General features: G+C 46.6%; 1 pseudogene; it reads left to right on the top strand.

The window, feature by feature from the left end:
• Positions 1-626: 626 nt before the first annotated feature.
• Positions 627-745, top strand: LOC134932960 (5S ribosomal RNA; annotated as a pseudogene).
• Positions 746-13,836: the final 13,091 nt, after the last annotated feature.

The following is a 13,836-nucleotide window of genomic DNA, read 5'->3' as shown; positions in this document are numbered from 1 at the left end:
TGCAATTGTTAACAAGCATACATTAATATACACACTGGGAGGTTTTTTTGTATGTTTCCTTAGTTTCCCTGTCCTTCCTTTCTTGATATTATCACACTCTATAGGAGTAAGGACATTTAACTCCCTGCGCTGTGAATTTTCACATCAAGGAGAATCCTATTATGATTGGAGTGTTCGATATATCTCTTCTTACTTCTTTCAGGCTGCAAGACGGTGATTCACCCTCTCTCATTCCTCGTTTGATACCATATGTTTGGCATGACGGGAGAACAGCAGAAGGGTGTAGATACTACTGTCTCAACTAACACTTAAACCAATATGCATTTTTTAATTGGCTACGTGGATTACCTCGAGACACTGGTGCCTCATACCTTGATTGTGAATAAGGGGTGAATTCTTACTCCCATGCTTATTTTACTGAACCAGCAAGAGTGACCAGATGATTTAAATCCTTCATGTACCCTTATTTATAGGTAAGTGATAAGGCGAATGACGGTCATTTTATAAAAAGCCTATACGTTTGTATCCAGAGAAATATCCATAAGGGGATACACTATCATCTACTCCCCGTTTGGGCCCATATTCCTCTGTAAAAGTGGCACTTTGACTCTGGTTAGTGCCACTTCACCTACTACCATACCACACTGTATATGCCCAATCTCGTTCGATCTTGGAAGCAATAAAGTGTTGGGCCTGATTAGTACCAGGTTGGATGACCACCTGGGAATATCAGGTGTTGTAGGTCATATATGGCAGTGTCACAGAATGAGGACTACTTGCATGGCTTCTGACATACAAATTATGCATTTGAGCAAAGGATTGTACTTATTTATTTACTTGTTTATTTAAGTTATTTAATTATTAATTATTAATTATCTGCAATACTTGTACATAGTTACAAAAATCGGGTTATTATTGTTGTGAGCCATCTTTCAGAGGCTCCGCTGTTATCATACTGTTAACTGGGTTCAGATCACAGGTTGTACAGTGTGATTGGTGTGGCTGGTATGAGTCTTACCCGGGATTCATAAATCCTTCCTTATTGTGTACGCTCGTCCGGGCACAGTATCCTAACTGAGGCTTGGAGGAGGGTCATAGGGGGAGGAGCCAGTGCACACCACCTGATCCTAAAGCTTTACTTTTTGTGCCCTGTCTCCTGCGGAGCCGCTATTCCCCATGGTCCTTTCAGGAACCCCAGCATCCACTACGGACTCCGAGAAATAGAATTATCGGTAAGTAAATTCTTATTTTCTCTATCGTCCTAGTGGATGCTGGGGTTCCTGAAAGGACCATGGGGAATAGCGGCTCCGCAGGAGACAGGGCACAAAAAGTAAAGCTTTAGGATCAGGTGGTGTGCACTGGCTCCTCCCCCTATGACCCTCCTCCAAGCCTCAGTTAGATTTTTGTGCCCGGCCGAGAAGGGTGCAATCTAGGTGGCTCTTCTAAAGAGCTGCTTAGAAAAGTTTAGCTTAGGTTTTTTATTTTACAGTGAGTCCTGCTGGCAACAGGATCACTGCAACGAGGGACTTAGGGGAGAAGAAGTGAACTCACCTGCGTGCAGGATGGATTGGCTTCTTTGGCTACTGGACATTAGCTCCAGAGGGACGATCACAGGTACAGCCTGGATGGTCACCGGAGCCTCGCCGCCGGCCCCCTTGCAGATGCTGAAACAAGAAGGAATCGGCGGCATGAAGACTCCTCAGTCTTTTTACTATATAATTAATATTTAATATTTTTAGGTTTTTTATTTTCAGTGAGTCCTGCTGGCAACAGGCTCACTGCATCGAGGGACTTAGGGGAGAGAAGTCAACTCACCTGCGTGCAGGATGGATTGGCTTCTTAGGCTACTGGACACCATTAGCTCCAGAGGGATCGAACACAGGCCCAGCCATGGAGTCCGGCCCTTGAGGCTATATGGATGTATTTAACCCCTGCCAGATCTCACAAACTCCGGAGAAGAGCCTGCCAAAATAGGGGGCGGGGCTTATTCTCCTCAGCACACAGCGCCATTTTCCTGCTCAGCTCCGCTGTGAGGAAGGCTCCCAGGACTCTCCCCTGCACTGCACTACAGAAACAGGGTAAAACAGAGAGGGGGGGCACTTTTTTTGGCGATATTACTATATTTAAGCTGCTATAAGGATACAACACTTATATAGGGTTGTTCCCATATATATTATAGCGCTTGGGTGTGTGCTGGCAAACTCTCCCTCTGTCTCCCCAAAGGGCTAGTGGGGTCCTGTCTTCAATAGAGCATTCCCTGTGTGTCTGCTGTGTGTCGGTACGTGTGTGTCGACATGTATGAGGACGATGTTGGTATGGAGGCAGAGCAATTGCCGGTAATGGTGATGTCACCCCCCAGGGAGTCGACACCGGAATGGATGGCTTTGTTTATGGAATTACGTGATAATGTCAGCATTATCAGGGGATTAGCGGCTCCGCAGGAGACAGGGCACAAAAATAAAGCTTTAGGATCAGGTGGTGTGCACTGGCTCCTCCCCCTATGACCCTCCTCCAAGCCTCAGTTAGGATACTGTGCCCGGACGAGCGTACACAAAAAGGAAGGATTTTGAATCCCGGGTAAGACTCATACCAGCCACACCAATCACACCGTACAACTTGTGATCTGAACCCAGTTAACAGTATGACAACGTAGGAGCCTCTGAACAGACGTCTCACAACAAGAACAACCCGATTTTTTTGTAACAATAACTATGTACAAGTATTGCAGACAATCCGCACTTGGGATGGGCGCCCAGCATCCACTACGGACTACGAGAAATAGATTTATCGGTAAGTAAAATCTTATTTTCTCTAACGTCCTAGTGGATGCTGGGGACTCCGTCAGGACCATGGGGATTATACCAAAGCTCCCAAACGGGCGGGAGAGTGCGGATGACTCTGCAGCACCGAATGAGAGAACTCCAGGTCCTCTTTAGCCAGGGTATCAAATTTGTAGAATTTTACAAACGTGTTCTCCCCCGACCACGTAGCTGCTCGGCAGAGTTGTAATGCCGAGACCCCTCGGGCAGCCGCCCAGGATGAGCCCACCTTCCTTGTGGAATGGGCCTTGACAGATTTAGGCTGTGGCAGGCCTGCCACAGAATGTGCAAGTTGAATTGTGCTACAAATCCAACGAGCAATCGTCTGCTTAGAAGCAGGAGCACCCAGCTTGTTGGGTGCATACAGTATAAACAGCGAGTCAGATTTTCTGACTCCAGCCGTCCTTGAAATATATATTTTCAATGCCCTGACAACGTCCAGCAACTTGGAATCCTCCAAATCGCTAGTAGCCGCAGGCACCACAATAGGCTGGTTCAGGTGAAACGCTGACACCACCTTAGGCAGAAAATGAGGACGCGTCCGCAGTTCTGCCCTGTCCGAATGGAAAATCAGATATGGGCTTTTATACGATAAAGCCGCCAATTCTGACACTCTCCTGGCTGAAGCCAGGGCCAGTAGCATGGTTACTTTCCATGTAAGATATTTCAAATCCGCCGATTTGAGTGGCTCAAACCAATGGGATTTGAGAAAATCCAAAACTACATTAAGGTCTCACGGAGCCACTGGGGGCACAACCGGGGGCTGTATATGTAGTACTCCTTTTACAAAAGTCTGGACTTCAGGAACTGAAGCCAATTCTTTCTGGAAGAAAATCGACAGGGCCGAAATTTGAACCTTAATGGACCCCAACTTGAGGCCCATAGACAATCCTGTTTGCAGGAAATGTAGGAATCGACCCAATTGAAATTCCTCCGTGGGGGCCTTCCTGGCCTCACACCACGCAACATATTTTCTCCAAATGCGGTGATAATGTTGTGCAGTCACCTCCTTCCTGGCTTTAACCAGTGTAGGAATGACCTCTTCTGGAATGCCTTTTTCCCTTAGAATTCGGCGTTCAACCGCCACGCCGTCAAACGCAGCCGCGGTAAGTCTTGGAATAGACACGGTCCCTGCTGAATCAGGTCCCGTCTTAGAGGTAGAGGCCACGGATTTTCCGTGAGCATCTCCTGAAGTTCCGGGTACCAAGTTCTTCTTGGCCAATCCGGAGCCACGAGTATCGTTCTTACTCCCCTTTGCCGTATAATTCTCAGTACTTTGGGTATGAGAGGCAGAGGAGGAAACACATACACTGACTGGAACACCCACGGTGTTACCAGAGCGTCCACAGCTATTGCCTGAGGGTCTCTTGACCTGGCGCAATACCTGTCCAGTTTTTTGTTGAGGCGAGACGCCATCATATCCACCTTTGGTTTTTCCCAACGGTTCACAATCATGTGGAAGACTTCTGGATGAAGTCCCCACTCTCCCGGGTGTAGATCGTGTCTGCTGAGGAAGTCTGCTTCCCAGTTGTCCACTCCCGGAATGAACACTGCTGACAGTGCTATCACATGATCTTCCGCCCAGCGAAGAATCCTTGCAGCTTCTGCCATTGCTCTCCTGCTTCTTGTGCCGCCCTGTCTGTTTACGTGGGCGACTGCCGTGATGTTGTCCGACTGGATCAACACCGGCTGACCCTGAAGCAGGGGTTTTGCCAGGCTTAGAGCATTGTAAATCGCTCTTAGCTCCAGTATATTTATGTGAAGAGACATCTCCAGGCTTGACCATACTCCCTGGAAGTTTCTTCCCTGTGTGACCGCTCCCCAGCCTCTCAGACTGGCATCCGTGGTCACCAGGACCCAGTCCTGTATGCCGAATCTGCGGCCTTCTAACAGATGAGCACTCTGCAACCACCACAGAAGAGACACCCTTGTTTCTAAGCAGCTCTTTAGGAGAGCCACCTAGATTGCACCCTGCTCGGACGGGCACAAAAACCTAACTGAGGCTACATATACTACAATTAATAAATTAAATATTTTTTTATAATTATTAATTATTTAATTAATAAATAGTTATTTAAGTTAACTACATATTAAATAAAAATAATAAAAAATTGAATAGCGGGCTCCGAAGGAGGCTGGGCACTCTAGAAAGATTTATGACTACCTGGTGTGCACTGGCTCCTCCCACTATGACCCTCCTCCAAGCCTCAGTTAGGATACTGTGCCCGGACGAGCAGACATAATAAGGAAGGATTTAGAATCCCGGGTAAGACTCTTACCAGCCACACCAATCACACCGTACAACTCGTGATACTATATCCAGTTTGACAGTATGAAAACAACTGAGCCTCTCAACAGATGGCTCAACAATAACCCTTTAGTTAACAATAACTATTTACAAGTATTGCAGACAATCCGCACTTGGGATGGGCGCCCAGCATCCACTACGGACTACGAGAAATAGAATTACCGGTGAGTAAATTCTTATTTTCTCTAACGTCCTAGTGGATGCTGGGAACTCCGTAAGGACCATGGGGATTATACCAAAGCTCCCAAACGGGCGGGAGAGTGCGGATGACTCTGTAGCACCGAATGAGAGAACTCCAAGTCCTCCTCAGCCAGGGTATCAAATTTGTAGAATTTTGCAAACGTGTTTGCCCCTGACCAAGTAGCTGCTCGGCAAAGTTGTAAAGCCGAGACCCCTCGGGCAGCCGCCCAAGATGAGCCCACCTTCCTTGTGGAATGGGCATTTACAGATTTTGGCTGTGGTATGCCTGCCACAGAATGTGCAAGCTGAATTGTACTACAAATCCAGCGAGCAATAGACTGCTTAGAAGCAGGAGCACCCAGCTTGTTGGGTGCATACAGGATAAACAGCGAGTCAGAGTTTCTGACTCCAGCCGTCCTGGAAACATATATTTTCAGGGCCCTGACAACGTCTAGCAACTTGGAGTCCTCCAATTCACTAGTAGCTGCCGGCACCACAATAGGCTGGTTCAGGTGAAACGCTGACACCACCTTAGGAAGAAATTGGGGACGAGTCCTCAATTCTGCCCTATCCATATGGAAAATCAGATAAGGGCTTTTACATGATGAAGCTGCCAATTCTGACACTCGCCTGGCTGAAGCCAAGGCCAATAACATGACCACTTTCCACGTGAGATATTTTAGATCCACGGTTTTTAGTGGCTCCAACCAATGTGATTTTAAGAAAACTCAACACCACGTTGAGATCCCCAGGTGCCACAGGGGGCACAAACGGGGGCTGAATATGCAGCACTCCTTTCACAATGTCTGAACTTCAGGTACTGAAGCTAATTCTTTTTGAAAGAAAATCGACAGAGCCGAGATCTGTACTTTAATGGAGCCTAGACTCAGGCCCATATACACTCCTGCTTGCAGGAAATGTAGAAATCGACCTAGTGGAAATTCCTCTGTTGGGGCCTTTTTGGCCTCGCACCATGCAACATATTTCCGCCACATGCGGTGATAATGCTTTGCCGTAACATCTTTCCTGGCTTTAATAAGCGCAGCAATGACTTCTTCCGGAATACCCTTTTCCTTCAGGATCCGGCGCTCAATCGCCATGCCGTCAAACGCAGCCGCGGTAAGTCTTGGAACAGACAGGGCCCCTGCTGAAGCAGGTCCTGTCTGAGCGGCAGAGGCCATGGGTCCTCTGAGATCATTTTTTGGAGTTCTGGTTACCAAGCTCTTCTTGGCCAACCCGGAACAATGAGTATAGTTCTTACTCCTCTCCTTCTTATTATTCTCATTACCCTGGGTAAGAGAGGCAGAGAAGGGAACACATACACCGACTGGTACACCCACAGTGTTACCAGAGCGTCCACAGCTATCGCCTGAGGGTCCTTGACCTGGCGCAATATCTTTGTAACTTTTAGTTGAGGCGGGACGCCATCATATCCACCTATGGCCTTTCCCAACGGTGTACAATCATTTGGAAGACTTCTGGATGAAGTCCCCACTCTCCCGGGTGCAGGTCGTGTCTTCTGAGAAAGTCTGCTTCTCAGTTGTCCACTCCGGGAATGAACACTGCTGACAGTGCTAACACATGATTTTCCGCCCATCGGAGAATCCTTGTGGCTTCTGCCATCGCCATCCTGCTTCTTGTGCCGCCCTGTCGGTTTACATGAGCGACCGCCGTGATGTTGTCTGACTGGATCAGCACCGGCTGGTGTTGAAGCAGGGGTCTAGCCTGACTTAGGGCATTGTAAATGGCCCTCAGTTCCAGAATATTTATGTGTAGGGAAGTCTCCTGACTTTTCCAAAGCCTTGGAAGTTCCTTCCCTGTGTGACTGCCCCCCAGCCTCGAAGGCTGGCATCCGTGGTCACCAGGACCCAGTCCTGTATGCCGAATCTGCGGCCCCCTAGAAGATGAGCACTCTGCAGCCACCACAACAGCGACACCCTGACCCTTGGAGACAGGGTTAACCGCCGATGCATCTGAAGATGCGACCCGGACCACTTGTCCAACAGATCCCACTGGAAAATCCTTGCATGGGACCTGGCGAATGGAATTTCTTCGTAAGAAGCTACCATCTTTCCCAGGGCTCGCGTGCATTGATGCACCGACACCTGAATACATATTAGGAGGTCTCTGTCTAGAGACAACAACTCCTTGGACTTCTCCTCCGGGAGAAACCCTTTTTATCCTATTCTGTGTCCAGAACCATACCCAGGAACAGTAGACACGTCGTAGGAACCAGCTGCGACTTTGGAATATTCAGAATCCAGCCGTGCTGTTGTAGCACTTCCCGAGATAGTGCTACTCCGACGAACAACTGCTCCCTGGGAGATCGTCCAAGTACGGGATAATTATTTCGGCCATTACCTTGGTAAATACCTCGGTGCCGGGGACAGAGCAACGGCAACGTCTGGAATTGGTAATGACAATCCTGTACCACGATATTGAGGTACTCCTGGTGAAGAGGGTAAATAGGGACATGCAGGTAATCATCCTTGATGTCCAGTGATACCATGAAATTCTCCAGGCTTGCAATAATCGCCCTGAGCGATTCCATTTTGAACTTGAACCTTCGTACATAAGTGTTCAAGGCTTTCAATTTTAGAATGGGTCTCACCGAACCGTCTGGTTTCGGTACCACAACATTTTGGAATAGTAACCCCGGCCTTGTTGAAGGAGGGGTACCTTGATTTCACCTGCTGGAAGTACAGTTTGTGAATTGCCGCCAGTACTACCTTTCTCCGAGGGCAGCAGGCAAGGCTGATGTGAGGTAACGGCGAGGGGGAGTCGCCTCGAACTCCAGCCTGTATCCCTGTGATACTATTTGCAGAACCTAGGGATCCACCTGTGGGCAAGCCCACTGGTCCCTGAAGTTCCCGAGACGCGCCCCTACCGCACCTGTCTCCACCTGTGGAGCCCCAGCGTCATGCTGTGGACTCAGAGGAAGCGGGGGAAGATTTTTGAACCTGGGAACTGGCTGCTGGTGCAGCTTTTTCCTTCTTCCCTTGTCTCTGTGCAGAAAGGAAGCGCCTTTGACCCGCTTGCTTTTCTGAAGCCGAAAGGACTGTACCTGAAAATACAGTGCTTTCTTAGGCTGTGAGGAAACCTGAGGTAAAAAAAAATTCTTCCCAGCTGTTGCTGTGGATACGAGGTCCCAGAGACCATCCCCAAACAATTCCTCACCCTTATAAGGCAGAATCTCCATGTGCCTTTTACAGGCAGCATCACCTGTCCACTGCCGGGTTTCTAATACCCTCCTGGCAAAATGGACATTGCATTAATTCTGGATGCCAGCCGGCAAATATCCCTCTGTGCATCCTTTATATATAAGACGACGTCTTTAATATGCTCTATGTTAGCTAAATATTATCCCTGTCTTAGAGTATTAATATTATCTGAAAGGGTATCAGACCACGCTGCAGCAGCACTATTTATGCTGAGGCAATTGCAGGTCTCAGTATATAACCTGAGTGTGTATATACAGACTTCAGGCTAGCCTCCTGCTTTTTATCAGCAGGTTCCTTCAAGGTGGCCGTATCCTAAAACGGCAGTGCCACCTTTTTTGACAAACGTGTGAGCGCCTTATCCACCCTAAGGGATATCTCCCAACGTGACCTATCCTCTGGCGGGAAAGGGTACGCCATCAGTAACTTTTTAGAAATTACCAGTTTCTTATCGGGGGAACCCACGCTTTTTTACACACTTCATTCATTCATCTGATGGGGGAACAAAACACTGGCTGCTTTTTCTCCCCAAAAATAAAACCCCTTTTATGTGGTACTTGGGTTCATGTCAGAAAATGCGTAACACATTTTTCATTGCCGAGATCATGTAACGGATGTTCCTAGTGGATTGTGTATATGTCTCAACCTCGTCGACACTGGAGTCAGACTCCGTGTCGACATCTGTCTGCCATCTGAGGTAACGGGCGTTTTTTGAGCCCCTGATGGCCTTTGAGACGCCTGGGCAGGCGCGGGCTGAGAAGCCGGCTGTCCCACAGCTGTTATGTCATCCAGCCTTTTATGTAAGGAGTTGACACTGTCGGTTAATACCTTCCACCTATCCATCCACTCTGGTGTCGGCCCCACAGGGGGCGACATCCCATTTATCGGCCTCTGCTCCGCCTCCACGTAACCTTCCTCATCCAACATGTCGACACAGCCGTACCGACACACCGCACACACACAGGGAATGCTCTGACTGAGGACAGGACCCCACAAAGTCCTTTGGGGAGACAGAGAGAGAGTATGCCAGCACACACCAGAGCGCTATATAATGCAGGGATTAACACTATAACTGAGTGATTTTTCCCCCAATAGCTGCTTGTATACATATATTGCGCCTAAATTTAGTGCCCCCCCTCTCTTTTTAACCCTTTGAGTCTGAAAACTACAGGGGAGAGCCTGGGGAGCTGTCTTCCAGCTGCACTGTGAAGAAAAAATGGCGCCAGTGTGCTGAAGGAGAAGCCCCGCCCCTTTTTCGGCGGACTTTCTCCCGCTTTTTCTGGAATACTGGCAGGGGTAATTTTACATCTATATAGCCTCTAGGACTATATATGATGTAGATTTGCCAGCCAAGGTGTCATATATTGCCCTCAGGGCGCCCCCCCCCAGCGCCCTGCACCCATCAGTGACCGGAGTGTGAGGTGTACATGAGGAGCAATGGCGCACAGCTGCAGTGCTGTTCGCTACCTTGGTGAAGACCGAAGTCTTCTGCCGCCGATTTTCCGGACTCTTCATGCTTCTGGCTCTGTAAGGGGGACGGCGGCGCGGCTCCGGGAACGAACACCAAGGTCGGGTCCTGCGGTCGATCCCTCTGGAGCTAATGGTGTCCAGTAGCCTAAGAAGCCCAAACTACCACCTGTTAGGTAGGTTCGCTTCTTCTCCCCTTAGTCCCTCGCTGCAGTGAGTCTGTTGCCAGCAGATCTCACTGTAAAATAAAAAACCTAAATATACTTTCTTTCTAGGAGCTCAGGAGAGCCAGCCCCTAGTGTGCATCCAGCTCAGCCGGGCACAAGAATCTAACTGAGGTCTGGAGGAGGGTCTTAGTGGGAGGAGCCAGTGCACACCAGGTAGTCCTAAAGCTTTCGTTAGTTGTGCCTAGTCTCCTGCGGAGCCGCTAATCCCCATTGTCCTTACGGAGTCCCAGCATCCACTTAGGACGTCAGAGAAACAGTGAATTACATATTTAGATGTACATGTTAAAATATGGTTAATCTTGATTTTACGGCCACAGTGAGGGTAAAGGCTGGTATCACCAGTTTCCAGATATAGGCAGGTGGTGCAGCCCAAACATTTGTATTTACCAGGTTTATTAGTAGGGAAAAGACCACTTGGTTCTGAATTTCTCCTAGAAATGTCAGTGTGCACAACCATGTCACCAATATTATGACCTCTTTTGTAGCATGGAAGTAATTACATTTTTGGTGGCAATGATAAATCCTGATCATCTTGTAGGATTGGCCAAATTATTTTAGCTCGTGACACAATATGTGAGGATGCAGTGGAATAGTTATTCACAAAAACCAAAGAATTAGTTTTAAATTTTTCAGGGATCTACTGTGTCACATCAATACTCACTTAAGTTGCAGACAAAGCCTTTTGTCTTGCTTTTGCTAGAAATTAACTTGAATAGCCCCTCTCCAGAAATGTTGTTGTCATAAGATCCATTTGTTGTACTTCATCCTGATAATTACTACAGATTCGATGTATTCTCAAATATTGAGAATAAGGGAGTCCATGTTTTAGCAAAGTTGGATGATGGCTGGAGGCTAGTAACAAATTGTTGCAGTCAGTTGGCTTGCTATATAAAGATGTTTTAAGGAGGCCATTATTATTAAAAACATTAACATCCAAAAAGTGGATACTGGATGTCAAATGTGAATTTAATGTTTGGGTCATCTTTCGTGCCAGTCCATATCAGGAACACGTTATCTATGTAGTGTGTAAAAAAAGCTATGTGACGGCTGTACTGATCTGTAAAAAATAACTCCTGTTCGACTTCAAAGTGTTGGCATATACTGGTGCGGCTGCAGAACCCATTGCACAGCCGAGGGTTTGTAAATAGTACTCATTATTGAATAAAAATTAATTTCTTGCTAGTACTAATGTAAGCAATGAAATAAAGAAGTTGATTTCAGGACCTTTGTATAGTGTATTATCGGTGATCAACGTATGCACTGCATCAATTCCTCTATCGTGCGGAATGGAATGTTGGTATAAAGGCTGGTTACGTCAGCCGTACATAACCAGAATGTTGATGGTAAATCACAAAGGTTACGTAATTTTTCTAAAAAGGTATTCGTATCTTTTAAATAGGTTTTCTGACTTTGTGTGGGATGGGGAGCACAACACAATGGAAGAAGGGAAGCACAGCACCACGAGGCCACCCCCTTATGTGAAAACATGCCCCTTCTGCAAGGCCAAGCCCCCTATTTATAAGCTTCCTAATTGGAGGGGGGGGGGGGGGCAGGGGGCATACAAAATCTTACCCAGGGCACCAAACTGGTCAGGGCTAGCATATTCTGTTGCACTTTACAGTTGGGAACAAAATAATAAAACAAGACACGATTGGGTAAGAACATCACCAAATTTGGTGGGTAGACTAATTAGGACATGGGAAGCCGGATTTCACAATAAAAAAATAGTGCAAAAACTCGCCATTAGGTGGAATATGGCGCTGTAAAATGTGAACTCTGCTTGAAAATGGATAGACAAATGTTTTACTGCTGTGATATAATAATAATAAAGACAATTGTTCATTTTGGTTTAGTCTTATTATTATTTATTTGTCTGTCCATTTTATGCTGTTTTCACACTGTACAGCTCCATAGTCACCTTGTCTGTTTGCACTAAAATCCTTTCTGGGAGAATCCTTCTTCCATGTCCTACTTATCCTCTCTGCCGGATTTGGTGACATTCTGGTTGTTATATTTAGCTACAGACAGCTAGGAGAAGTTTAATCATGGCCACCCTATATATATTGGCCCTTTCTTGCAGTTACAAATAGTTTTTACACTAGAAATTTGTCTTGCCCTCACTCCTGCATATCACCAGTCACTGTTTATGTTAGTAATGTGTCGTTGATACTTGCCACAACATTTTTATACAAAAAGGCAATGTGGTTTTGGCTCATGTTTGATACAATAAAGTTATGATACACATGTATATAATAGTGTTACTTTAGCAGCCTGCTATAGAAATTGGACAAACAGAGAAATGTATTCTTCTCTTGATCCTTGCAATTGTTAACAAGCATACATTAATATACACACTGGGAGGTTTTTTTGTATGTTTCCTTAGTTTCCCTGTCCTTCCTTTCTTGATATTATCACACTCTATAGGAGTAAGGACGTTTAACTCCCTGCTCTGTGAATTTTCACATCAAGGAGAATCCTATTATGATTGGAGTGTTCGATATATCTCTTCTTACTTCTTTCAGGCTGCAAGACGGTGATTCACCCTCTCTCATTCCTCGTTCGATACCATATGTTTGGCATGACGGGAGAACAGCAGAAGGGTGTAGATACTACTGTCTCAACTAACACTTAAACCAATATGCATTTTTTTAATTGGCTACGTGGATTACCTCGAGACACTGGTGCCTCATACCTTGATTGTGAATAAGGGGTGAATTCTTACTCCCATGCTTATTTTACTGAACCAGCAAGAGTGACCAGATGATTTAAATCCTTCATGTACCCTTATTTATAGGTAAGTGATAAGGCGAATGACGGTCATTTTATAAAAAGCCTATACGTTTGTATCCAGAGAAATATCCATAAGGGGATACACTATTATCTACTCCCCGTTTGGAACCATATTCCTCTGTAAAAGTGGCACTTTGACTTTGGTTAGTGCCACTTCACCTACTACCATACCACACTGTTCGATCTTGGAAGCAATAAAGTGTTGGGCCTGATTAGTACCAGGTTGGATGACCACCTGGGAATATCAGGTGTTGTAGGTCATATATGGCAGTGTCACAGAACGAGGACTACTTGCATGGCTTCTGACATACAAATTATGCATTTGAGCAAAGGATAAAACATTGGGGGTCATTCCGAGTTGTTCGCTCGTTCTTTTTCATCACATCGCAGCGATTTTCCGCAAACTGCGCATGCGCAATGTTCACACTGCGACTGCGCCAAGTAAATTTGCTAAGAAGTTTGGTAATTTACTCACGGCATTACAAGGTTTTTTCTTCGTTCTGGTAATCGTTATGTGATTGACAGGAAGTGGGTGTTTCTGGGCGGAAACTGGCCGTTTTATGGGTGTGTGTGAAAAAACGCTGCCGTTTCTGGGAAAAACGCGGGAGTGGCTGGAGAGACGGGGGAGTGTCTGGCCGAATGCCGGGTGTGACGTCAAACCAGGAACGAAACTGACTGAACTGATCGCAGTGGCAGAGTAAGTCTCGAGCTACTCGGAAACTGCTAAGAAATTTCTATTCGCAATTTTGAGAATCTTTCGTTCGCAATTTTGCTAAGCTTCACTCCCAGTAGGCGGCGGCTTAGCGTGTGCAATGCTGATAAAAGCA

This window comes from Pseudophryne corroboree, chromosome 1 (genome assembly GCF_028390025.1).
Source record: "Pseudophryne corroboree isolate aPseCor3 chromosome 1, aPseCor3.hap2, whole genome shotgun sequence".
NCBI classification, from domain to species: Eukaryota; Metazoa; Chordata; class Amphibia; order Anura; family Myobatrachidae; genus Pseudophryne; species Pseudophryne corroboree.
The sequence above is the reverse complement of the archived record's forward strand: the minus strand, read 5'-3'. Positions and strand labels throughout refer to the sequence as shown.